The following is a 23,590-nucleotide window of genomic DNA, read 5'->3' on the forward strand; positions in this document are numbered from 1 at the left end:
CAGTCCTGAAAAGAACTTTTGTGTACCAAATAGCTAGCGATTTGGGTCACTGCAATCTCTCCCTGCTCCACACAGCAACCTCTCCCTATAGTGACAGAAGAAAGAACGTAAAATGGCCACCGGATCAGGTCTATTTATAAGTTAGGGGGAATGTCCAAGTGTCCATGTGCTGTAATGTCTCAATTGGCTGTCCTGTACCCAGGGCTGGACTGGGACAGAAATGTGGCCCTGGACTTCATCCAGACCGGCCCACTTACAGTTTGAGTGTCCCATCAGCACTCCCTTACATCAGAGTGTCCCATCACCAGCCCCCTTACATCAGAGTGTCCCATCACCAGCCCCCTTACATCAGAGTGTCCCATCAGCACCTCCTTACATCAGAGTGTCCCATCACCAGCCCCCTTACATCAGAGTGTCCCATCAGCACCCCCTTACATCAGAGTGTCCCGTCACCACCTCCTTACATCAGAGTGTCCCATCAGCACCTCCTTACATCAGAGTGTCCCATAACCAGCCCCCTTACATCAGAGTGTCCAATCACAAGTCCCCTTACATCAGTGTCCCATCAGCACCTCCTTACATCAGAGTGTCCCATCATTAGCCCCCTTACATCAGTGTCCCATCATTAGCCCCCTTACATCAGAGTGTCCCATCATTAGCCCCCTTACATCAGAGTGTCCCATCACCAGTCCCCTTACAATCAGAGTGTCCCATCACCAGTCCCCTTACAATCAGAGTGTCCCATCACCAGTCCCCTTACAATCAGAGTGTCCCATCACCAGTCCCCTTACATCAGAGTGTCCCATCACCAGTCCCCTTACATCAGAGTGTCCCATCACCAGTCCCCTTACATCAGAGTGTCCCATCACCAGCCCCCTTACATCAGAGTGTCCCATCACCAGCCCCCTTACATCAGAGTGTCCCATCACCAGCCCCCTTACATCAGAGTGTCCCATCACCAGCCCCCTTACATCAGAGTGTCCCATCAGCACCCCCTTACATCAGAGTGTCCCATCAGCACCCCCTTACATCAGAGTGTCCCATCACCAACCCCCTTACATCAGAGTGGCCCACTGAGCCATCGGCCCACAGGGAAACTCCCGGTAGTCCCGATGGCCAGTACATGCCTGCCTGTACCCCAAGATGGATGTGTCATCATAGGTCAAAGTTCTTTTACACAGTAAACACAGAAGCCCGCCCGGCGAACGGCGGCAATAGTCCGGCGATCGGGCGGACCACGAACAGCCGAAATTCGCCACGAAACAACCTCCGGGCGAACCGTTTGGCCATCGCTACAGAGGAGTGGTGTCGCCCCTGTATGAGACTTGATTGTCAGTGAACCCACATCTCTAGTACAATAGAAAAAGAATCCCTGAAAAAGAGTGTATATCCTCTGATGGGATTTTAAATAGTTTACTGGCAATAGGTAATAGTAGAAAGACTCTAATCTCTTCTACTCTTGTACTATTACCTATTGCCAGTAACCCTATTTAATTCCCCATCAGAGGATATACACTCTTTTTTAGTGATTCTTTTTGTATTATAAATACTGCCTGGAAACTGGAAATTGTCCATAGCAACCAAAAAGTGTGCCTTTATGTCAAAAGTGGTTTTAGACCAGCTAGAAAACGGCAATAGTAAATTAGAACACTTGCAAAATTGAGTGATAGTTAATTATGTGGAAATTAATTTTATTACTATCATATTATTATTTTTTAGAATTATTTATATTTATTATATTATAAGTTTGTGTTTCAAACTTCATCATACCCGGGATGTCTACTAGACTCTTGTTTGGACAGATTTAAGTGTGTTATTCCTAACACAAATCGCCAAATTTCTATGCAAAATAATTGTACTGCTTTGAGACGCAAAGATCTGACATAATCATACCGCCAGGGAGGCTACGGCTGGGTTCACACTATTGCAATTTGGATGCGGTAGCTGCAAAAATGTCAGTCCAGCGCATTCGTGCGGGAGCCTCAGCACAGAGCTCTGAAGGAATGGCACCAATGTTCAGTTTCTTCAAAGTACATGCGCTGGTGACATCACTGGCTGCTGCTCACTGGAATATCTCCTAAACAGTGCACATTTATTATATATTCCTATTACCTACATGTAAGCTTTATTATAAACTTACCTATAGGTAAAAATGTCATAAAAGACTTTACTATCACTTTAATTCAGAGTGGATAATCCATCTCCATCTAGTGGTCAAGTTTTATAATGACACATCAATCTATACAATTCGTATTCGTCTTGAAAGGCAGCACCCTTTACAAAATCCATGATCACCTCCTAATCAATATCATCAACTAAAAATCAAACAAATAAAAAGAGACCGCAGGTGAAACGTGTTCCCCTCCCATGCAGGAAATGTGCACAGAACGCCCCTTTCCTGTGTGAACAGACCCTCAATGTCACCCCAAACCCGGGTAGCAGTCTTGTGACAAAATATGCTTGGCTCTCCGCTGAAAAAAAAGTACAGGAGCTACTTTGGCGCTGGCTGCCCTATGCTGTCACACAACAAATGCACCAAAACAAAACAATGTGTCGGCCAGGTGTGAAGGCGGCCTGATTGTTAATGGCAATTAAATATATGGCACATTGAACAATCTTTTCAGTCTTTTCATTGTATAGATCATTATTTTTCAAACTTTTATCAGTCAAGGCACCCTTTAAAAAATATGGACAGTCTGGGGGCTCCCCATTTCAAAAGGTAAAAACTATTCTAATAGTTTTGCATAACACAGCAGCATCCACACATGTAGGACCCCCAACATTAGGGGGGGATTTATTCTTCCAAAGCAAATCATCTTTTATAAACTGGTATTGACTAGGATTCCAAGGTTTCTCTTTTCCCTCAAATTTTCTCCATCACTCAGCTAAAGTGCCCTCAAGAAGGTTGTAATGGTGCACAATGGAAACCTGTGGCTGAAAGGCAGCTTTATCCACATGCTGGCTTGTATACAATTTTGGGGCAATTTTCAGGCATTTTGCCAAGGCACCTCTGAAGAAACCTCACGGTGCCCCAGGGTGCCTGGACATCCTGGCTGATAAAAGCTGCTATAGATAATATGGTTATATATATAACATTGTTTTAAGTCCCTCTTATGCTGGGTTGTCTCTTCCCAGACAATCCAGTGTTGTCTTGCTGCGATCCGCTACTCAGTTGTCACATCCTGGGTCCCATGCTGCCATCCTGGTCATTGAGAGTTGGCTGCCTCTTCTGGGTTCAGGCACAAGCCCCGCCCCCACCCCTCCAGATGATGCACGCCACGTCTGCCTATCAGATGCTGCAGATCCCTTCTCCTGTAGCCTCCTAGGATACATGATGTGGTATCCCAGGAGAGTGGTATGAAAAAAGTTAACTGAAGAATAGCATTTTACTATACAGAGGGGGGTGGGGGCTGTGAGTGCATGTAGGGGGGGTCATTTTAGGATTGTAGGCTCCACTTTAAAGTGTATCCCCAGCCAACTTTCACAAGGTGGCCTTCCTTATTGCCATCATGTCTGCGAGGTGAGTGCTAGCAATATTGTCTTGTATAAAACTTGTATGGACAAGGTTGTCTTGAGGCCTGGAGCCTCCTTTCATCGTAAAGTGGATGTAAACCTGATTCATGAACTTTTTTCATGTGCTCTGATTAAACCAAGAGTCCTTTGGTGAAATCGATTGGTCAGAAGTGACGATCTAGTGATCCTCTCTCCCATTCGCTAACATACTTTTGACCAATAGATTCCAAGCCTGCCCACCACGACAAGGTAGACTCTTCTAGGGCAGGACCTACACTAAACTACACTAAGCTACCCTACTGGATGCTAGTCATCGATTTTCTAATGTTGGATGTATGTTTGTAGTAGGCCTCGTCCTATAATCTGTGTGTGCGATCTGCTCTCTCCTAATCAGTCGTTTTCTTTCCTTCAACCTCTCCAAATCTTACAGTGTATGGCTATCTAAATGTGCTTCTAAAGCCCTAAGTTTTATCACCTTAATGCACTCTATGTACTAAGGAGAAGGACCTTCTCTGCTGAAGCCGCCCACCCAACCCCCCTTTTCCTTACCTGAGCCCATCCGATCCAGCTTCCACCGCTGTCTCTCTCCTCATTGGACAGACTGATAGCAGTGGGAGCGATTGGCTACAGCTGCTGTCAATCAAATCCGATGACATGGGGGTGCGCGGTGGCCAGAGTCCCGCTTTCTGTGTCAATAGATGCAGCAGCGAGTCTCGGGAGTGAGCACGCACAGGTGCCCCCAGGGAAAGCGGCTTTCCGTGGGGGCACCTGATGAAGAGGAGGGTCCTGGAGTGCCAGTGGGGGGTACCCAGAGGGGCTGCTCTGTGCAAAACCATTGCATAGAGCAGGTAAGTATAGGCATGTTTAGTATTTTTTTTTTTTTTTTATAAAAATACCCAGTCTAAAAAGAAAATATCTGTTATTACTATACTTATACATTCATACAATTTTTTTTTTTGTTTTTTTTGTTTTTTTTCTCAAAACATCAATTACTATAAAACTGCTAGAAGTATGCTGTATAGAGGAAAGATGTTAAATATTTATACATTTACATGTATACATTTTCTATACATTTTTTTCAAACCCTTAACTATTAGGCCCCCTTCACACGGGACGAATCGGATGGATGGGCTCCGCTAGCTCAGTGGGGGATCGCTCCGTTGATCCTCGCTGAGCCGGCAGATGACAGGTCTGTCTCCGCTCCCTGTGCAGGGATGGACCTATCAGAGCCCCGCTGTTCTCTATGGGCACATCGGATGAAAATGGACTGCGTAACCGTTCTCATCCAATCCCATCTGATCCGCTGGACGGATGGCAAACATATCGCCATCTGTCTGTTTTGAGCAGATCTTGTCAGGTCGGATGGCAGGTGGGTGTCAGCGGACACATCTTCACTGACATCCGCCTGCCCATATGAGTCAATGAGTGGCCGGCTCAGATCTGACTGAAAATGGATCCAAGCGGGTCAGTCGTGTAAAATGGGCCTTACAGTTGTCACCAAACTGCAGCCCTGGGGCCAGATGTGGCCCTTTGCTTGCTTTTATCCTGCCCTTGAAGCATTATTCCTCCCACCAACTCCAATGATGGGGCAATATTCCTCCCACTGACACCAATGATGGGGCAATATTCCCACCACTGACTCCAATAATGGGCCACTATTCCCCCCCACTGACACCAATGATGGGGCACTATTCCCCACTGACTCCAATGATGGATCACTTCCTCCCACTGACTCCAATGATTGGGCACTATTCCTCCCACTGACTCCAGTGATGGGGCACTATTCCTCCCACTGACTCCAGTGATGGGGCACTATTCCCCCCACTGACTCCAATCATGGGGCACTATTCCTCCCACTGACACCAATGATGGGACACTATTCCTCCCACTGACTCCAATGATGGGGCACTATTCCCCCACTGACTCCAATTATGGGGCACTATTCCCCACTGACTCCAATAATGGGGCACTATTCCCCTCACTGACTCCAATAATGGGGCACTATTTCCCCCACTGACTCCAATAATGGGGCACTATTACTCCCACTGACTCCAATAATGGGGCACTATTCCCCCACTGACTCCAATAATTGGGCACTATTTCCCCCACTGACTCCAATGATGGGGCACTATTCCTGCCACTGACTCCAATAATGGGGCACTATTCCCCCCACTGACTCCAATGATGGGGCACTATTCCCCCCACTGACTCCAATAATGGAGCACTATTCCCCCACTGACTCCAATGATGGGGCACTATTCCCCCCACTGACTCCAATAATGGGGCACTATTCCTCCCACTGACTCCAATAATGGGGCACTATTCCCCCCACTGACTCCAATAATGGGGCACTATTCCCCCACTGACTCCAATGATAGGGCAGTATTCTCCCACTGACTCCAATGACAGGGCACTATTCCTCCCACTGACTCCAATAATGGGGCCCTATTCCCCCCACTGACTCCAATAATGGGGCACTATTCCCCCCACTGACTCCAATCATGGGGCACTATTCCTCCCACTGACACCAATGATGGGACACTATTCCTCCCACTGACTCCAATGATGGGGCACTATTCCCCCACTGACTCCAATGATGGGGCACTATTCCCCACTGACTCCAATAATGGGGCACTATTCCCCTCACTGACTCCAATAATGGGGCACTATTTCCCCCACTGACTCCAATAATGGGGCACTATTACTCCCACTGACTCCAATAATGGGGCACTATTTCCCCCACTGACTCCAATAATTGGGCACTATTTCCCCCACTGACTCCAATGATGGGGCACTATTCCTGCCACTGACTCCAATAATGGGGCACTATTCCCCCCACTGACTCCAATAATGGAGCACTATTCCCCCACTGACTCCAATGATGGGGCACTATTCCCCCCACTGACTCCAATAATGGGGCCCTATTCCTCCCACTGACTCCAATAATGGGGCACTATTCCTCCCACTGACTCCAATAATGGGGCACTATTCCCCCCACTGACTCCAATAATGGGGCACTATTCCCCCACTGACTCCAATGATAGGGCACTATTCCCCCACTGACTCCAATGATGGGGCAGTATTCTCCCACTGACTCCAATGACAGGGCACTATTCCTCCCACTGACTCCAATAATGGGGCACTATTCCCCCCACTGACTCAAATAATTGGGCACTATTCCCCCCACTGACTCCAATGACGGGGCCCTATTCCCCCACTGACTCCAATAATTGGACATTATTTCCCCCACTGAATCCAATAATGGGGCACTATTCCTCCCACTGACTCCAATAATGGGGCACTATTCCCCTCCTGACTCCAATAATTGGGCACTATTTCCCCCACTGACTCCAATGATGGGGCACTATTCCTGCCACTGCCTCCAATAATGGGGTACCACTCCCCCCACTGACTCCAATAATGGGGCACTATTCCCCTCACTGACTCCAATAATGGGGCACTATTTCCCCCACTGACTCCAATAATGGGGCACTATTACTCCCACTGACTCCAATAATGGGGCACTATTCCCCCACTGACTCCAATGATGGGGCACTATTCCTGCCACTGACTCCAATGATGGGGCACTATTCCCCCCACTGACTCCAATGATGTGGCACTATTCCCCCCACTGACTCCAATAATGGAGCACTATTCCCCCACTGACTCCAATGATGGGGCACTATTCCCCCCACTGACTCCAATAATGGGGCACTATTCCTCCCACTGACTCCAATAATGGGGCACTATTCCCCCCACTGACTCCAATAATGGGGCACTATTCCCCCACTGACTCCAATAATGGGGCACTATTCCCCCCACTGACTCCAATAATGGGGCACTATTCCTCCCACTGACTCCAATAATGGGGCACTATTCCTCCCACTGACTCCAATAATGGGGCACTATTCCCCCCACTGACTCCAATAATGGGGCACTATTCCCCCACTGACTCCAATGATAGGGCACTATTCCCCCACTGACTCCAATGACGGGGCAGTATTCTCCCACTGACTCCAATGACAGGGCACTATTCCTCCCACTGACTCCAATAATGGGGCACTATTCCTCCCACTGACTCCAATAATGGGGCACTATTCCTCCCACTGACTCCAATAATGGGGCCCTATTCCCCCCACTGACTCCAATAATGGGGCACTATTCCCCCCACTGACTCAAATAATGGGGCACTATTCCCCCCACTGACTCCAATGATGGGGCCCTATTCCCCCACTGACTTCAATAATTGGACATTATTTCCCCCACTGACTCCAATAATGGGGCACTATTCCCCTCCTGACTCCAATGATGGGGCACTATTCCTGCCACTGCCTCCAATAATGGGGTACCACTCCCCCCACTGACTCCAATAATGGGGCACTATTCCTCCCACTGACTCCAATAATGGGGCAGTATTTCCCCCACTGACTCCAATGATGGGGCACTATTCCTCCCCACTGACTCCAATAATTGGACACTATTTCCCCACTGACTCCAATAATGGGGCACTATTCCCCCCACTGACTCCAATAATTAGGCACTATTCCTCCCACAGACTCCAATAATGGGGCACTATTCCTCCCGCAGTAAACTGATCCTTTCCTTAGAAGGTTTGGAGACCCCTGAACTAGTACTACACCACTTCATGTAATGTATATAAAAAGAAAATGTGTCACACAATGGGGATTAGAAACAGATATGGAGCACCATTGGGATCAACACGAATGTCAAACCAGTAGTTGAGCATTTCTTCCAAGGTGATTGGGGCATCAGCGGGCAGTCTGCGGGGCAGTCGGGGAACAGCAGCCCGGCACAGAGGACAGGTCCTGCTCTGCTGCGCCCATCGCTGGATGCATTCCAGGTGGAATTGGTGACTGCAGGGCAGAGTCGTAATGTCTTCTCCATTTTGAAAATCTATTAAACAAATGGAACATGTCAGCTGGTCCTCACCACCCGGCTGGATGGGTGGCGGTGGTGATGGGGGTTGTTGAGGAGCTCTGCCGCGGTCTCTAGGAGAACGGCTCCTATGGTCCTCCTGTCTCCTCCGACGGGCTCTAGACCTCGTCCGATGGGCGATGGGTGACTCTCCGCCGTCCTGACGAGAACGCCTCTGCCGGGATCCGGGACGAGAAGGACGACGCATCCCGATGGTATAAGGGTGCCTTTTATACCTGAAAAAGGCTAAAAAATTATAATATTAATAATAATATTATAATTAGCAATAAGATGGTAGAAATAGCGATAACTATCAATTAAAATCGATAAAATCGCAGTCAGTCACAAGGAAAAGCAGTCAAACGCTGTGAGATCGCAGAGCAACAGCTCAGAGCAACCGCACTCAGCAACTCGTAATGAGAAGTGACCTGAGACAGGCTCAGCCTCATCCCCCTCTAGTAAGCGCCTATCATTCATCTTATGGTGACCTCACAGCATCGTATTTGTTGCCCATATGTCATCATACAACACTGTACACATCTACATCTTATATCATTACATTCATTTCACATTTCATTACATTCTAATGGGTTTTTTAAGGGTTTAATTCTTTAAAATTGTCACTAGGTGGCAGTCTCCGTTTTCCCATAGCTAATTTGCATACCACTATGTCCCTGTCCAATCAGCTGAAGGCTGTGCAGTGAGGAGAGTGGGAGTTGGGCGCCATCTTGGCTAATGGTTGTGTATGAGAAATTGATATGAGTTTATATTTGCTGGGAAAGCTGAAGAAATCACCCAATCCGGGAATTTTGGTGAGTGAGGAGAGCAGAGCTTTACAGGTGAGGAGTACAGAGGGGAGGAGAGCCGGGGGTAGGTAGGAGAAGGCGGTGGGGGGGAGGTAAGTAGGTGGGGGGTAGGTCTGACAGAATGTACTGTGTGCGCTCTGTGGTGTGAGGTGAGCTCTGAGGTGTAATGGGGAGTATATAGCCGGCTGTAGAGGTGATAATATCCGGGGGAGGGGGGGCAGACATAGCTGGAGCCCCCCATCACCCCTCATCTGCCCCCCCCCCCAGTCTGTGCCTCCTAATCCCCCTCATCATTGCTGGATAAGAGGGGGTGTGGGGGAGGGGAGGGCGGACTTGAGGCCCCTATAATGTGTAAGCTGACCCCCCTCCCCCCTCTGATGATATAAAACAAATGTAATATATTGCAGAGTAGCAGCCCTCAGATCTGCATTATATTTCCTGGTCACCATGGTGATCATTCAGTAACACTTCCTGTCCTCCATCCCATATACATAGAGGGGGCTGCTATGACTAGAAATAGGAGGGGGAGGGGACTTTCACTGCCCCAGACCCCTAATACAGGGATGGTCACATGACACTTCCATGACCACTAATGATGGGGGGGGGGGGGGGGTAAAAGTGTTTGTAAACCTCAGACATGAAATATGAAGAATGCATATCCCTCTATAGCTGGGGTTGGCAACCCGTCGATCGCCACACAGTGACTGGTTGATCGACACCTCAGCTTGCCGAGCCGACTATCAGATGTGGGACTGTTTATTGGCAGCGGAAACGCCGGCCACACAGAGAACAGCCGGCGCATCAGCCGATGCGGCTTCTATAGTGCGGCAGTGTCAGACGGAATGATATTACCGCCCCCTCTGTATTCCTGCCTTAGCAGAGAAGCGGAGTGCAATATACCAAACAAGTAGTGTGTGCCCGAGGTGCCCGGGGAGCTGTGGGCAGACCTACCACCCCCTGGGGAGTTTCCAGACAGACGGAGCTGCTTCGGCAGTCTGTGTCTGTTCTGTCCCTGGATGCCCCCTCCTCACCCAATGGATGCTCGGGGGCATCGCACCCTTCACCCCAATTCTTCACTGCTCTCAGTTGTAGTCGGATCCAATGACCAATGGTAAAGGGCCAGTTCACACCACATGCAGTCCGGTGCATTTTTTTCTGCCTAAAAAACGCATGGATAGTAGGTTATATGCTTTTCAATGACATCGTTCACACCAGTGCTTGCATTTCCAGTGCGTTCCAGAAAAAAAATAGAACATGCTGCATTTTTCCTTCATTGGACTGTGCTGCAATACTGTAAAACGCATCAAAAATGCACTGGAACACACAGGTCCTTACGGCCAGTTCACACCATAGAAACGCAGTCCGGATGCGTTCCAGATGCTTTTCTGCATGCACGTTTTTGGTGCATTTTTAATGCAGTCCAGTGCATTTCCCTCCCATTTTTTCTTAACCCTAAATAAGGACATGTGTGTTCCAGTGCGTTTTTGATGCTTTTTACAGCATTCCAATACAGATCAGTGCAGGAAAAATGCAGCGTGTTCTACTTTTTTTTTTCTGGAACTGGAAAGCCCTGAAACTGACCGCACTGGTGTGAACTATGCCATAGGAAACCATATAACCTACTTTCCATGCGTTTTTGATGTAGGAAAAATCGCACAGGACTGCATGTGGTGTGAACTGGCCCTAAATAAGAACATATGTGTTTCAGTGCGTTTTTGGTGCATTTTACAGTGTTCCAGTTCCAGAAAAAACTTTTCCTGCACTTGACTATATTGGAACACTGTAAAACATGCCAAAAACGCACTGGAATGCAACTAAATGCACCAAAAACGCACTGAAACACACATTTAAGGTTAAGAAAAAAGAGGTAGAAAAAATGACCTGGATTGCATCAAAAACACGCATGCCGAAAAGGATCTGGAACGCATCCGGACTGCGTTTCTATGATATGAACTGGCCCTAAATACGGATATGTGTGTTTTAGTGCATTTAGGTGCATTCCAGTGTTTTTTTGTTTCTTTTTACAGTGTTCCAGTGCAGGAAAAATGCAGCGTGTTCTTCTTAACCCCTTCCCGCCGAGCGTACACAGATGTGCGTACTCGGCTTCCGGGGGTTATACCGGGATGATGCCCGCACCTGCAGGCATCATTCCGGTACCGTTTTGCAGAGCGGGCGATCGGCTATCCAACCATAACAAACGATGCGGCTAAAAGCCGCTCGGCTGTTATGCCGGAGGATTGGGAGGGGACGTCCCCCCCCCTCCCGCCGCTCTTACCGGTGCTCCCGTTCAATCAGGAGCACCGATCTCACATCCGCCGCTTCCAGCGGCTGGGGAGGGACTGGAATGAAGCAGTAAGCGGCTTCATTCCAGTCTCCTAATTGTAAACACGGAAGCGACATCATGACGTCACTTCCCGTTTACTCGGCTGCCAATGGCGCCGGTTTTAAAAAAAAATATACAGTATTCAGAATCTTCGTTTTCGGCGATCTGAATACATTGACGTGTAAAGGAGGGATGGGGGGTCTTTTAGACCCTCCATCCCTCAATAAAGAGTACCTGTCACCACCTATTACTGTCACAAGGGATGTTTACATTCCTTGTGACAGCAATAAAAGTGATCAAAATTTTTATTTTTTTTAAAAAACAATTTATTAATTTTAAAATAAATAAAAAAATAAACATTTTTTTAAAGCGCCCTCCGTCCCCGCGATACGCATACGTAAGTCGTGCCCACATATGTAAACGGTGTTCAAATCACACATGTGAGGTATCGCCGTGATCGTCAGAGCGAGAGCAATAATTCTAGCACTAGATCTCCTCTGTAACTCTAACCTGGTAACCGTAAAAAAATGTTTAAATTGTTGCCTATTGAGATTTTTTAGGTACCGTAGTTTGTCGTCATTCCACGAGTGCGTGCGATTATAAAGTGTGACATGTTTGGTCTCTCATTACTCGGCGTAACATTATCTTTCACATTGTGCAAAAAACTGGGCTAATTTTACTGTTTTTTTTTTTTTTTTAAATTCATGAAAGTGTCCCTTTTGCCAAAAAGTTGCGTTTAAAACACTGCTGCGCAAAAACCGTGTGACATAAAATATTGCAACAATCGCCGTTTTATTCTCTAGAGTCTCTGCAAAAAAAATATATATAATGTTTGGGGGTTCCAAGTTATTTTCTAACAAAAAGTATGGATTTTAACTTGTAAACACAAGATGCCAAAAATAGACTTAGTCATGAAAGGGTTAAAAACTATATAACCTACTTTACATGCGTTTTTGATTCCAGAAAAAAAATGCACTGGACTGCATGTGGCCCTAAATAAGGAAATGTAACATAAAACGCAAGGATGTGAACTATAGCCATACTGTAGTGTGTTTCTGCAAAACTAAAAACGCACTAAAAAATGCACAGGTGTGAACCAGGCCTTACTCGTGGATTGAGATTCAGGCAGCTGGGTGGATCCCAACAATATGGTCGGGATCCTTCCAGATCCTATAGCTGCTCTGCCATGTCAGCTGACAACGGGCAATAGTGCTTGTCTCCCTTCCCAGGTACTGAGCGGCTGTACAATACAGGAGTCACTCATAGCTGGTTGTTCACACCACATGCAGTCCAGTGCATTTTTTTCTACATCAAAAACGCATGGAAAGTAGTTTATATGGTTTTCTATGGCATATTTCACACCAGTGCGGTCAGTTCCGGGGCTTTCCAGTTCCAGAAAAAAAAAATGTAAGTATTGCATTTTTCCTGTACTGGAACGCGGTAAAATGCATGAAAAATGCACTGTAGTGCATCAAAAACGCACCGGATCCCATTACACTGAAAAAAAGAAAAAAAAAGCATCTGGAATGTATCCAAAAATGCACTAAAGACACACATGCAGAAACACATCCGGAACAGATCTGGAATGTGTTTTTGTGGTGTGAACGGCCCTAATTGTCCTATCTGTGAACTGAAGCCGTATGGGCAGAATTATTATTGCATGTTTCTTCTGACATGTGCTGCACAATGCTCTATTCTCTCTAATTGTCTTCATTTGCACAGTAGTGTAATAGAATCGCATTATCACGGGTCGATTGTATAAAAGCTCAGATTCAGTTTTTCTGGTGGATTTTATTCTACTATAAATGGATTCTCTTATTAACAATAGAGAGAATAACAATAGACTCTCAAATGTTTAATATTAATAATAATTTTGAATAAAAAAATGCAATGATTGTATTACTGCTTGTGTTGTAGCCAAATGATTTCATACTTGGATGTGAAGGGGACTCTGAGGCCTCGTACACACGGGTGAATGTCGGGCTCGTTCGGCCCGTGTGTACTGCAGCCAATCCGACAAGCTGTTCTTTTAGCCAGCTTCTCTGGAAGGGTTATGACTGAAAGAGGTCTGCTGAGCGACTCCCATTCAGTGCTGACCGGAGTGTTCTGGTGGGTGGGCTGTTCCCCTGGCACAACAGAATCACACAGCAGGAGAGATCGCCGTACTAACATTGCATTGATAGTACAGCGGCTCCCCCTAAATTGTCAGTTTTCTTTTTTTCTTTGTTTAGCCCGCCGCGTAGAACAAAAAAAACGATTATTGTGTAAGAGGCTTAGAAGTAGAGCTGGGCGATTTAAAAAAAAAAAACTCGATTCACGATTCAAATCAAGTTTGTTTTTTTTGGTTTTTTTTGATGGACAGTCCTGAGGAGCTGTGGGCAGGAGTTTTTAGGCGAGGCCGAGGCTCCGGCCTAGTCCTTGGCTTCCGGCCTTGTGGACTAGGCCGAAGCCATGGCCTCGCCTAAAAACTCCTGTCCGGAGCACCTCAGGACTGGCGGGTTGGTGAAAAAAAAATCTAAAACAATCAATTTGTTTTAAATTTTGAATCGATTTGACCTCTCAACTCGATTCAAGATTTAAATAGATTTTTTCCCCAGTCCTACTTAGAAGTGACACTAAACTCTGATTTTAACACCATCTTTTCAAATATGTATTCTTAACTCAAAAAATATCCTCTGTGGCTCTCAGCCCCCTCCAAATTCTTTTCTTTTATTTTTTGCTCACACATGATTGCAACTAATATAATATGCACTGCTTGTTTAAAAGAAATGGGTGTGAGAGGGAAAGGAGAGGTTGAGGAGCTCAAGGAGGATGAGGATGGTAAGGAGGCAGAGAAACACACAATGAGAGATAATTTCATGAAAAATTTCCCAGGACCATTAACTACTTAATGGCCCACCACACATTTACTGCCGCAGGGCGGCCCGGCTGCACAAAAACAACATACCTGTACTTTGTTTGCACTTCCTGGTCTGGGGCACGTGCGTGCAACCCGCTCCCACTGTGATTGGACACAGCAGGACCTAATCAGCGGGTCCGCGATCGTTCAGAGGAACAACAGAACGGTGGTTTGTAAACCAGGCAGTCCGTCGTTTTGTCACAGAAGAAGAGAGAGATGTGTGATTCCTACTAATCAGGAACACCGATCTCTCTCTATATCTAGTGTCAGCCCACACAGTAAGAAAGCACAACTAGGGAACACATTTAACCCTTTGATTGCCCCTTATGTTAACCCCTTCCGTGCCAGTGTCATTTATACAGTGACAATGCATTTTTTTAGCACTGATCACTGTATTGGTGTCGCTGGTTCCCAAAAAGTGTCACTTAGGCTGCTTTCACAGTGCAGCGGGAGCGGCGTCGGCGGTAAAGTGCCGCTATTTTTAGCGGCGCTTTACCGTTGTTTTAGCGGCGGTGTGCGGGCGCTAGCGGGGTGGTTTTAACCCCCGCTAGCGGCCGAAAAGGGGTTAAACCCGCCCGCAAAGCGCCGCTGCAGCAGCGCTTTGCCGGCGGTATTGCCGCGGTGTCCCATTGATTTCAATTGGTAGGAGCAGTGAATACACCGCTCCTTCACCGCTGCAAAGATGCGGCTAGCGGGACTTTTTTCACCGTCCTGCCAGCGCATCGCTCCAGTGTGAAAGCCCTCCGGCTTTCACACTGGAGTTAAAGGGGCCGGTTTTTTTCAGGCATTACACAGGCGCTATTTTTAGCACTGAATACCGCCCCAGTGTGAAAGCAGCCTTAGTGTCAGATTTGTCCAGCGCAATGTCGTAATCCTGCTAAAAATCGCTGATCGCCGCCATTACTAGTAAAAAAGAAAAAAGTCCCTAAATCTATCCCCTAGTTTGTAGACGTGATAACTTTTGCGCAAACCATCAATATATACTAATTGGGATTGTTTTACCAAAAATATGTAACAGGATACATATTGGCCTAAATTGATGAATGTTGTTTTTTTGATTAGATATGTTTATAGCAGAAAGTAAAAAATATTTTTTTTTTCAAAATTGTTGGTCTTTTTTTGTTTCTAGAGAAAAAAATAAAAACCGCAGAGGTGATCAAATACCACCAGAAGAAAGCTCTATGTGTGGGGGGAAAAAAGGGGCATACATTTTTTTTAGGTACAATGTCGCACAACCGCACAATTGTTAGTTAAAATAACGCAGTGCCGTATCGCAAAAAGTGGGCTGGTCATTAAGGGGGTAAATCCTTCCGGGACTGAAGTGATTAAATGGGGGATATGTATGGATTCAATTTGTTGAATAAGGAGGATATTGTTGTGACTTTAAGCCCCCTTTCACACAGGCTGTGCGATCAGGTCGGCCTGTCTGTTATTCAGGTGGATCTGATCAGACCATCCATTCACCTCTATGGAATGGTGGATGTTAGTGGACACACGTCTGCTGACATCCTCCGATATCCAATCTGATCCTGTCCACCAAATCCAGGACCACCATCCATCTGGCGGAGAGGTGGTCCGTTTTCATCCAATCTCCCCATAGAGGAGAGTGGGACTCTGAGGGGTCCGTCTCTGCACAGTGAGGTTGGTGGGTTTTGCCATTGTTTATGTCACATGGTTTTTGTGCAGCGTTTTTTCAAACGCAGCTTTTTGGGGGGGGGGGGGGGTTAGAGACTACACCTTTTTACATTTTATTGTGAAAAAACACAATACATAACCCAATTTTTTTTTTAAATATAAAAGATGATGTCACGCTGATTGGATAGATACCAAACATGTCACGTTTTAAAATTGCACACGCCCGCACAACGGCGACAAACAACATAAATTTTACTATTCATAGGCAATGCTTTAAAAGCCTTTACAGGTTACCACTTTAGATGTACAGAGGAGGTCTAGTGCTAGAATTCCTGCCCATGATCTGACATTCGCAGCGATTCCCCACGTGTGGAATGATTGTTTTGTGTGTGTTCAGGACCAACGTACGCTTTTTTTCTAATTATTTATACTATTTTATTTTGACACCATCGCTTTAATTAAATTATTTTTTTAAATCACTTATGTTGCCGTCACAATGAATGTAAACATCCTTTATGACACCAATAGGCATGTGTCAGGTATTATTATGGGGGGATCTGGGGTCCTCCTTTGCACTTAAAAGCATTCCAAATGTCAACAACAGTGGTTTTAAATGCTTGTATTATTTTTATGTTTTATTTTTATTAGTAATAGCTGTGCTCTGCGATTTTTATTTATTTTTATTTTTTATGGGACTGCGACATTGCGGTGGGCAGATTGGACACTTTTGACACATTTATGGGACCATTGGCATTTATACAGCGATCAATGTTATAAAAAAACACTGATTACTGTGTTCTTTGTGTGGGTTTCTAACTGTATGGGGGATGGGAATTACTAGAGGAGGAGACATATGGCTGTTCCGCCTTAGTAGGAACAGACGATCTGTCTCTCTTCTGACAAAATGGGGATTTGTGTGTTTACACACACAAATCCTTGTTCTGGCACTCGTGCCTGTGATCGTGCGTGGGTGGCAGCGATTTTGCCCACCGGCCACGTGCATCGGGTCCCCAGTGGTGCAGCATGCGGCCTCTTAAAGGGGATTTTGCGGTAACGAGCCACTTTTCCGACATATATGTGCGTGAGTCAGTCGGCAAGTGGTTAAGACTCCAGTAAAGTGGAAGTAATGTCATGCCATCACTTCCAGGTTACTATATACGAGACCCGATCAAAGACGATTCCAGTTTTGTCCGGGTTGCCGGCAGACGTGGCGGCTGGTCGCTTGGGCCTCCTGGTGGGACGGGCGAGCTGCGGAAGGCGGGGAGGGGGAACGTTCTCTCCGCTGCTTAGCCGCATCGGTTGTTATTACAAGGAAGGGATGGTTGGCTCTAAAAAACGGTACCGGGGTGATGTCTGCAGTTGCATATCACCCCAATATAACCACTTGAAGCCAAATGATGTACAGGTACGGGATTTGGTGGAAAGTGGTTGTAAACCCTTACAAACCACTTTTACCTACAGATAAGCCTAGATTAAGGCTCACCTGTAGGTGCAAGAAATATCTCCTAAACCGTGTGGAAAAGACAGTCACGCTGTCTACGGCGCACGCACTGTAGACAACGGCACGCAGGTATACTGAGTGCCATTTCTAGCGGCAATTGTGCCTTTAGTGGTGGCTCCCGCGATTCAACACACAATCAGCGCCGAAACCCTTTCTAGTGATTAGCGCCTGTCTTCTCTCTTTTTTTCCCCTAAAATTGCCAGTCAGACCTCTTCCCCTGCAGGATGGAATGTTGGAGGAGTTCAGTACACCATTCGAGTACAAAACATCCCCAGAAATTGAATTTACTGTGTGTGAATTTACAGGGGAAATTGTCCTTAGCTTAGTGAATGTGGTGAAAATCTGTCGAAAAATCAGTATTTATACTTTCACATGATTGGATTATGGAGGTCAACAGAGCTTCACCACATTCAGTAAGCTAAGGAGTGACACAGTGATCAGACTATTTACCTTTAGTAAATCGACCCATAGTGTTTGCAAAAGTAAAAGGTCGTTTTTTTTTTTTTTTATGGAGTAGGAAAGGGTTAAGCCCCCGTTCACACACCGAATCCAAGTTTGAAATAGATTTCAAAGCTGCAGGTCATCGCAACTTCAAGTGCAAAACTGAAATCGCAAAAAATAGTGCAGGAACTTCTATTTCAAATCGGCGAGGCACCTCAAAGTCGAAGACGCACCCATTCGATCAGTTCCATTGTCAACAAGGTGCGACTTGTCATGCGATTTTGGATCTGTCAAATTCGTATGACAAGTGACAACGATGTGAATGGGTACTTAACCCATATCTGGTATTTTTTCTAAAAGTTTGCTACTAAGAAAATGTTCCCTTCATATTTTGTCTGGGAGAGGCAACAGGAAATCTCACCAAAGTGAATTGATCTCCCATCACACCCCTTACATTGCTTTGTATGGCCCCCACATGCTTGTATGCATGCCTGATAACATTGGGGATGCTCCTAATGAGACGACAGATGGTGTCTTGGGGTGTCCTGGGGTATTTCCTTCCAGATCTGGAGCAGGGCATCACTGAGCTCCTGAACAGACTGAGGTGCAACCTGGCGGTGTTGGATGGATCGAAACATAATGTCCCAGAGGTGTTCTATTGGATTTAGGTCAGGCGATTGTGGGGGCCATTCAATGGTATCAATGCCTTCATCCTCCAGGAACTGGCTGCATACTCTTGTCACATGAGGCCGGGCATTGTCATACACCAGGAGGAACCCAGAACCCACTGCACCAGCGTAGGGTCTGATAATGATTTCTGATTTCATCCTGATACCAAATGGCAGTCAGGGTGCTTGCCTGATTCTTACCCTCTGCCACCCCTGCCTGTGTCTTAACCCCTCTGCCACCCCTGCCTGTGTCTTAACCCCTCTGCCACCCCTGCCTGTGTCTTAACCCCTCTGCCACCCCTGCCTGTGTCTTAACCCCTCTGCCACCCCTGCCTGTGTCTTAACCCCTCTGCCACCTCTGCCTGTGTCTATCCCCTCTGCCACCTCTGCCTGTGTCTATCCCCTCTGCCACCTCTGCCTGTGTCTATCCCCTCTGCCACCCCTGCCTGTGTCTATCCCCTCTGCCACCCTTGCCTGTGTCTAAACCACCCCCCCCCACACCTGCCTGTGTCTAACCTCCCCCCTGCCTGTGTCTAAACACCCCTGCCTGTGTCTAAACCCCCCGCCACCCCGCCTGTGTCTAAACCCCCCCGCCTGTGTCTAAACCCCCCCCGCTGCCCCTGCCTGTGTCTAAACCCCCCCCCCGCTGCCCCTGCCTGTGTCTAAACCCCCCCGCTGCCCCTGCCTGTGCCTAAACCCCCCGCCTCCCCTGCCTGTGTCTAAACCCCCCAACCACCATTGCATTTGATTGAACTCCCCCACCACTGTTGCATGTAAATCTTACTTCCTGATAAATTACATTTTAATTTTCATTGCCATGATATAAAATAATGGTTGTGGGGGCTTTTGGTGGGTGTGATTTTTTTGGGGGGGGGTAGGTGGGCTGGGCAGCATTTCATTCCTGGACCCAGGCAGCACAATGTCTTGGGCCAGCCCATATATGTTTTCTTTTTTTTTAAGCTGTGTACTTACCTGAATTTGCCTTAGGCTGAGTTCACACTGGCATTAAGAGCAGGTGTTTGAGAGGCGTTTTAAAAAGCCCCCCAAATGCCTATGCACAAGATACAATAGATATATAGTGCTGTTCACACTAAGCGATAGCATCCTGTTGCTTCAAAATTGAAGCCTCATGTCGAGTCAGGAGGTGTTTGAAGCCTTTTCAACGCCCCCCATTCAAGTCTATGGTAAATGCTCTGGTAGGCAGTTGCAGGGCATTAAGATTTGTTCATTTACTGTAATGGAATAGGCATTTGTGGAGCAGTTTTAACGTTCATCAAATGCTTCAAAACTGCCCAAAGGGTGTTTGGGGAGCATTTTTAACTCCTCATTAATGCTTGTAAAATGCCTGTCAAATGCCCAGACTAAAGCTCATTGATGCCGGTCTGACGCCCACACTAATGCCATACAAACTCTATAGGAGTGTTTGTTGAGCATTAGATATTTATATCAGCATCTTGCAGTCCTTATACAGCAGGTCGTCCTTCACATTTTTGTTACCACTGTGACAATCATATTATTTTGTATTTATACATGCACTGTATACTTTCTTCATAATTGTTTTGCAAGAAGTTAATGCCCATATTTTATGTCTTTAGACAGTTCTACTTCATCAGTTTGTCTTCCTGAAGAAACAGACTCTGCCCTGCAAAACGTGTCGAGAACATATTCAAGACGCTATGAGTGGAATCTTTAAAAATGTATGACGGCATTTATATAACATGTTGTATAATTGTCCTCACCTTGATTTAAAGTGTACAGTTTTGTATTATGTGTTTAACTTGGTGCCTTATTTAGGATGTTTTTACTGAACATAGACAATAAAAGTTGTTTTTTTACTTGGAGATTTTTTCTTGGTGTGGTACCATTAAAGTCCTATTGAACTTTGTGTCTTAGGGAATGCTCTCTTTATGCATGTGTAATATATTATGTATGCACTTCCTGCCCTGGAGTTGTTGGCTTCGAAACCCTGGAAATTGAGAGAGAGAGAGAAAGTCTCAGCCAAATGTCCCATCCATGCTACAAGCCAGAAGAGCATACTCGCCAACTGTCCTGGGAAATTCTCAGGATTTAGACCTTTGTCCCGGTCTTACAGTTTCCTGGGAAATGTCCCGGTCTAAATCTTTTTTCCCACTAGAGGCTGCGGCGGTGTCCTGTCAGATAGTGTCCGCATTCGCAGTACACATGACAAGCAGATTCTGAAAAGATCCGAAGATGAACGGCGCCTGTGTCGTGAGTCCAGGTTCTAGCCCCACCATCCAAGTGGAGTGGACATAGTTAGAATAAAAAAGAGCCGAGCAAAGCGAGGCCGTGCCCGAAGCGTGGCGAGCGACACAAGCCCGCAAGGGTCCCTCTAACTATGTGCAGCCCTATGTCCACTTGGATGGTGGGGCTTACACCTGGACTCATGGCGCAGGAGCCGTTCATCCTTGGAAATTTTCCGAATCTCCTTGTGCTCCATACTGTGCAAGCGCTGCGCCTGCGCAGTACACAGCGGACACTGTTCCATAGGTGGACATTTTTGGACAGAACACCGGCACTAATAAAATGTCTCTGCCGGCTGCCATTTTACTGAAGACCAGCTATCGTGAGGAAGAAAGAAGAGGCTGAACCCAGGCTCTGCCTTTTGGTTCTTCCCTTCAGCTGGTCATCTGTAATTGGGCGGAGGCCAAATCACCTGCGGCCCACACCTGAGGGGACACTTAATGTAAGGAGGGACTCCACTGGCTGGGGACACCTGATGTATAGGGGGACTCCGCTGGCTGGGGACAACTGATGTATAGGGACACTCCGCTGGCTGGGGACACCTGATGCAAAGGGGCACTCCGCTGGCTGGGGACAACTGATGTATAGGGGCACTCCGCTGGCTGGGGACACCTGATGCAAGGGGCACTCCGCTGGCTGGGGACAACTGATGTATAGGGGCACTCCGCTGGCTGGGGACAACTGATGTATAGGGGCACTCCGCTGGCTGGGGACACCTAATGTATAGGGGTACTCCGCTGGCTTGGGACAACTGATGTATAGGGGGACTCCGCCGGCTCGGGACAACTGATGTATAGGGGGACTCTGCTGGCTCGGGACAACTGGTGTATAGGGGGACTCCGCTGGCTCGGGACAACTGGTGTATAGGGGGACTCCGCTGGTTCGGTACAACTGGTGTATAGGGGGACTCCGCTGGCTTGGGACAACTGATGTATAGGGGGACTCCGCTGGCTGGGGGCACCTGATGTATAGGGGGACTCCGCTGGCTGGAGACACCTGATGTAATGAGGGAATCAAAGTTACACAAAAAAGAAAGCAAAGAACATATAAAACACACACCACAAAACGTGCTGGAAAAGCACATCAACCACAACCTGCATAGATGTGAATCTAGCCTTAGCGAAGGTTCTGGTTTTTCCCCACAGTTGTATTGCAATATCCTATTTGGGGAGGGTCATTTCTCATAACCCCCCTGAAAAGAGGGCTTCACAATTCATGTACTGACAAGAAGCCTATTGATAGGAGGAGAAAGAAGAGAGACAGAGATGAGCTCAGTCAAATCGGCCAACATTGGAGCCATGTATGACCAGCTTTAGTTAGCTCTCATAACAGACTATATAATGTTTGTTTGTTTTTGAGTCATGTCTAAAAAGAAGTATAAAAAACATGGGTCTTCCACATGCCACTTAGGCCCCTTTCACACATGCGGACAATTTTGGATGAAATACGGACATACATGCATCCCTATGACCCGATATCATCCGTCTCCGCTATGGTCCGATTCTGCAGACGGAGGAAAATCCTATTTTTCTATCCTTCTGCAGAGCGGATCGGATGAACACGGACAGACGGCCCATGTTCATCCGATCTCCCATAGAGGAGAGCGGAGATCTGACAGGGCGGTGTGCAGGGACCGCCCTGTCATCCGCCGGCTCAGCGGGGATAAACGGAGCGATCTCCGCTGAGCAAGCGGATGTTCACGGGGCGGATCATTACGGATCCGTCCCGTGTGAAAGGGGCCTCACAGGGTAGCCCACTATGAAGACATATAAGACATACAGGACAGCACAGTGGTTCATGGCTCTACCTTCATGGAGTTTGTATGTTCTCCCTATGCTTGTGTGAGCTTCAAGATCATATGGTAGGTTAACTGGCACAAGTATGTATACTTGTATATTCACTATATTACCAAAAGTATTGGGACACCTGCCTTTACACACCCATGAACTTTAATGGCATCCCAGTCTTAGTCCGTAGGGTTCAATATTGAGCTGGCCCACCCTTTGTAGCTTCCACTTTTCTGGGAAGGCTGCCCACAAGGTTTAGGGGTGTCTATGGGAATCTTTGACCAGTCTTCCAGAAGCGCATTTGTGATGTCAGGCACTGATGTTGGATGGGAAGGCCTGGCTCACAGTCTCCACTCTAATTCACCCCAAAGGTGTTCTATCGGTTGAGGTCAGGACTCTGTGCAGGCCAGTCAAGTTCCTCCACCCCAAACTCACTCATCCGTATCTTTATGGACCTTGCTTTGTACACTGGTGCGCAGTCATGTTGGAGCAGGAAGGGGTCATCCCCAAACTGTTCCCACAAAGTTGGGAGCATGAAATTGTACAAAATGTCTTGGTATGCTGACGCATTAAGAGTTCCCTTCACTGGAACTAAGGGACCAGGCCCAACCCCTGAAAAACAACCCTACACCCTAATATCCACTCCACCAAATGATTTGGACCAGTGCATAAAGCAAGGTCCATAAAGATACAGGTGAGTGAGTTTGGGGTGGAGGAACTTGACTGGCCTGCACAGAGTCCTTTCCTCAACCCGATAGAACTCCTTGGGGATGACTTAGAGCAAAGACTGCGAGCCAGGCCTTCTCGTCCACATCAGTGC

The 23,590-nt window shown here is 47.0% G+C and overlaps 1 long non-coding RNA gene across 1 annotated transcript in view; it reads left to right on the forward strand.

The window, feature by feature from the left end:
- The window catches only part of LOC143959447 (uncharacterized), a 43,201-nt gene extending 22,715 nt beyond the window's left edge, over positions 1-20,486 (forward strand). Inside the window, exon 3 of the long non-coding RNA XR_013270233.1 lies at positions 20,317-20,486. This is a non-coding gene — a long non-coding RNA (uncharacterized LOC143959447). The remainder of the gene's footprint in view (positions 1-20,316) is intronic.
- The last annotated feature ends 3,104 nt before the right edge of the window (positions 20,487-23,590 follow it).

This window comes from Lithobates pipiens, unplaced genomic scaffold (genome assembly GCF_037356315.1).
Source record: "Lithobates pipiens isolate NorthernLeopardFrog02 unplaced genomic scaffold, aLitPip1_a1.2 Scaffold_75, whole genome shotgun sequence".
In the NCBI taxonomy this organism is placed as follows: Eukaryota; Metazoa; Chordata; class Amphibia; order Anura; family Ranidae; genus Lithobates; species Lithobates pipiens.